Genomic DNA, 5,186 nt, shown 5'->3' with positions numbered 1-5,186 from the left:
ACAATGCCTAAAAAAATCTGACTAGTCCCATTCTTTAATTTAGTTTTACATTGACTTGAACACCAGAAGATGTAATCCATATATGTAAAATAATTATACCTATCTTGGAAAAAATAATGGGAGTGTTTATGTAGGGACTATATTGTGATTGTAGTCCTCAGCCAAGTTCTACCAGAATTACTTCGTAAGTGTATTATATCAGACCCAAAGTTGGAATGGGGAGGCAGGGGGGAGATGGCAGAATATTCCTTCAGGTCTGACTTTATTTTCTTCCTGAACGTGAACACGTGACCCTGTTATTGCTAGGCTTGGCTTAAGACTCAGGAGAGTGGATCTTTATGAATAGTCCCTAAAATGAAAGTGCTCAGGCTGTTACCATGGCTTTCTCCAGAATGATGATGTGAACCGGGGGTGTCTGTATCTGAAAAGGCAGTGGTGTGATTCAGTCTGAGTCTGAAGGCCTGAGAACCAGGGGAGCCTGTGGTGTAAATCCCAGTCCAAGGGCCAGAGAAGAGATGAGATGTCCCAGCTCAGTTAGATGGAAAAAAGTGGTGAATTCCTTCTTCCTCCAATCTCCTTCCTCCTCCAGGCCCTCAACAGACTGGATGTTGCCCACTCACATTGGGGAGGGCAGTCTGCTTTGCCAAGTCCACTGATTCAAATGCTAATCTCAGCCAGAAACACCTTCACAGACACACCTAGAAATAATGTTTAATCTGGGTACCCCATGGCCAGTCAAGTCAACATATAAAATTAACTATCACAGAGCCCTTTGACATTGCTAATGGGAATGTACAATTATACAGCTGTTGTGGAAGGTGATATTATTCCTCAAAAAAATTAAACAGTTACCATATGGCCCAGCAATTCCACTTCTGGGTATACATGCACAAGAATTGAAAGCAGGGAGTTACACAGATATTTGTACATTAACCTATGTATATTAATGTTAGTGGCAGCATCATTTACAATAGCCAAAAGGTAGAAGCAACCCAGGTGTCCACTGACAGATGAATGGATAAACAAAATGTGGTATATACATACAACAGGACACTATTCAGCTTATTTCTAAAAAGGAAGGAAATTCTGACACACGTAATAATAGATGAATCTTGAAGACGTTATGCTGAGTGAAATACGCCAGTTACGAAAGGACAAATATTGAATGATTCCACTTATATGAGGTACCTAGAAGAGTCAGAAAGTAGAATGGTGCTTGCCAGGGCCTGGGGAGCGCAGGGGACGGGGAATTAATATTTAATGAGTATAGAGTTTCAGGTGGTGATGGTTGCACAACAATGTAAATGTACTTAAAGCCACAGAACTTTACACTTAAAAATGGTTAACATCGTAAATTTTATGTTTTGTATGTTTTAACACAACAAAAAAGTATTTAGGACAGCCCTGGCATATGGTACATGTTTTATAAATGTTAGTTGTTATTATTAAACAAGAATGAATGTTAAGTCATGAAACTGGGAAGGTAGGCGCTGACTGATTTTGTACAGTTCAGGGATTTGGACTTTATCCTGAAGATAAAGAAAGAGATTCATAGAAGGGTTTTAACGAGGGAAATAATCTGATGAGATTTGTTTCAGCATAACAGCTGTGTGGAAGATGCCTTTTAATGGAGTCGAGACTGGAGATAAGAATTGAGAGACTGTTACAATAATATAATACAGAAATTCTAAGTAAGTTATCTGCTGCTTAGGTGCTGCTCAGAGATGGCAAAGATGGAGAGACTATGATCTTATTTTTGGAAGATTGAATCGACAGAATCTGGCTTTTGTCTTTAAAAAAAAAACAAAGGCTCTTGATCCTTAGGTATTTGCTGTGTGGAATCTGCTCTCCTCTCACCCATTTTAGTTCTTTTGTGGACCTTTTTTGATGTGCAGTGATTTCACGACTGGATACACTGGCATAATGTCAACATTAGGAAAAGTCAGAATTACAGGATTTGTTTTCTAATAATTTTTTGGTCAATACCAGAGCTTTAGAAGCTTTTCCGGCTTTGGAAGTATACTAGAATGATGTCTCTAGGCATCTGAAGATGTCAAATCCTTTCCTTTAATGGAAATATAAGTGTTATATAAATATGAATATTATAATAGTAATATAGGCAGTGGAGGAGAGCTTCGAAGGTGCAGCCTTTCTGAGCAAAACCTGCATAGAAGTAGGAGGGATAAGCAACAAAAGAAAACCGGATGAATTCTTCTGATTTCCATTTCAGGGAGTGGGGATTCATTTAATGGGGTGGGGATGGGGGGCTGTTAAACAGCTCTAGGTCTGTATTCACAGACAAGATTATGCTATTCATCACCATCATTCTCCACTAGTATCTGTATATTCCTATCCACTTCATACTACTCAAAATTCTTTTCTTTAAGAAAGAACCTAATAAAATCATTTACGTTAAGGCATAAATGTCTGCTGGCACTGACCATGTTTGCTTTATCAGGAGTATTTTTATTTTTATTTTTTTAAATTTATTTTATTACTTTTGGCTGCGTTGGGTCTTCGTCGCTGCGCGCGGGATTTCTCTGTTGCGGCGAGCGGGGGCTACTCTGTTGCGGTGTCTGGGCTTCTCATTGCGGTGGCTTCTCTTGTTGCAGAGCATAGGCTTTAGGCGCGTGGGCTTCAGTAGTTGTGGCTCATGGGCTCTAGAGCGCAGGCTCAGTTAGCTGTGGCGCACGGGCTTAGTTGCTCCGCGGCATGTGGGATCTTCCCAGACCAGGGCTTGAACCTGTGTCCCCTGCATTGGCAGGCGGATTCCTAACCACTGTGCCAGCAGGGAAGTCCAACCAGGGGTATTTTTATTTTAAATGAAAAAAAACTTACCAAAGTGATGAATGTCTAAATATACTTGTTGCTATTTGGTAGACACTCAGTAAAAATGATGATGATGATAATAGTAATGGTGATCGCAACTAATGTTATTTCTACCAATAGGTAAATCCTGACCCATTTCCAACAATTACGGACCATGCTTTAGACCATTTGACGAAGTTTGATTTTTAGAAGTACCTTAAAGTTGAGACATAAAATTAAAAATATATATATATATTTTTTCTACTAAGATATTCTTATATAATTTGTGCTTATCATTATGAAAAATGCTCTCAGCATTCAAAACTATTTTCAAAGAAAATTATTTTGGTTTTCCTGATTAAACAATATTATTGTTTTCTGGTTCTCAGATACTCCTTTTATGTTATTTGATTTTTCTACTCTACCTGTAGGTGTCTCCCTAAGTTCAGGATTATTCTATTTCCCTGAAAATATTCGAAATGATGCCCATTCTGGCAACCCATAGGTGCTATAAACAAAATTTCTTTAATAATCTACTTAGATGCACCTAATGTCATCCTTTGTGATTGTGATCTATGCTTGATAAAACTAAATGTTGATAATTGTTCATGAACTGTACTGCGTTTGTGCTAAAATGAGCAATTCATTAGCAGTGAAGCTAGACTATGACCTTGGATATGAGATTGCTATTGAATTCTATTCAGTAAATCCATCCCTAATTCACACTAACTCATTTTAAGTTACTAATTCTTCATGGCATGTTTCCTCCCTCTGCACTTGAACCTCTTATTGTTATACTGACCTTCTCTTTCCATTTACCATGAGATCAGAGAATGATATTAGGAATATTTATACACAACGCAATATACAGATTCCGTTAAAAGTCCTTTAAAAAAGAGAAATGCAGAATTTAATAACTTCTTTCAGGATTACTCGAATATCCTTTTGATTCTGAGACCATGGACAAAATATCAATTCAGATAAATGCCATGAATTCATGTAATGTGTACTTCTATTGGTTGACTCTCAGTTGTTAAATTCTAATATGCTGTTACTTTTTATTGTTTTTAATTTTTGGCTGTGTTGGGTCTTCGTTGCCGCGCGCAGGCTTTCTCTAGTTTCGGCAAACAGGGGCTACTCTTCGTTGTGGTGTGCAGGCTTCTCATTGCGGTGGCTTCTCTTGTTGTGGAGCATGGTCTCTTGGCGCGCAGGCTTCAGTCGTTGTGACTCACAGACTCTAGAGTGCAGGCTCAGTAGTTGTGGCACACGGGCTTGGTTGCTCCGCGGCATGTGGGATCTTCCTGGACCAGGGCTCGAACCCGTGTCCCCTGCATTGGCAGGCAGATTCTTAACCACTGCACCACCAGGGAAGCCCTAATATGCTATTACTTTTAGAAAATAAAGACATACAAGATTTTATTATGTTTTAGCAGAGCTCCACGTGGCCAGTACGCATTACATATGTTTATAGAAAAGAGACATTTTCATGTTAAATTATTACCAAAATAGCCTAAAACTTGTAGTAGAGTAACATTGATGATATTCTCAGATTTTCTGGACTATCTTTACTTCAAACAATCTGTCCTATTCTCTCCTTTAGTTTTCTCATTCTCGTTAGACCATATGGTCATCAGAGCAATGTTAGTGACAATTTTCTGTCAGAATAAATGGTTATCTGGACAATAAGTTGTGAAGGACGCTAGGCAGATGGCTGTCTTTACCTCTAACATGTTCTTTGGTTTAAGGTATCAAGACCTCTAAAATTATTCTTCAGAATTACAGATATATCTGATAAAAGCCTACTATTCAATTGAAAATTTAAATTTGATTCTAAAAGCATTGACTGAGAGGGCTGTTGCTAATTCTGCACGGTTGTGCACTGCCCGCCTCCAGGGAGAGCCACTTACTTTGTAGTCTTGCACTGTCACAGCCCTGAATACTTTGTGCTGCTGTTTTCCACCTTGAAGGGGGCATAACGGCAGAGCCCATGTCAAATGTTTGTCTTAAGGATTAAATGAGATAGTGCATGGAACCCCCTTTGAACTGTGCAGCCTTCAGAGAAAGACCAATCAACGTTTTCTATAGTAATTATTACACTTTATGCTAGCCTCACATCTAACCCTTGGAAATAAAAATAATGTGTACATACGACATGGTTCCTCTCAAGGAGATGGTAGCCAGTTTGCAGGAGATGAACTCACAGGAAGATTGTGACTACATGATGTGAAGGAAGTCTCCACATGATGCTGTGAGAACACAAAATTTCTGACTCTCATCAAAGTCACTGCTCAGTTGGACAATAAATTTGTAGACCAAGAGAAGAAATAATCAACTAGGATGATTTCAAAGATGCCACCCCCAAATATACTTTCTCACAT

This window comes from Lagenorhynchus albirostris, chromosome 10, assembly GCF_949774975.1.
Source record: "Lagenorhynchus albirostris chromosome 10, mLagAlb1.1, whole genome shotgun sequence".
NCBI lineage: Eukaryota > Metazoa > Chordata > Mammalia > Artiodactyla > Delphinidae > Lagenorhynchus > Lagenorhynchus albirostris.
Note: the sequence above shows the minus strand (reverse complement) of the source record.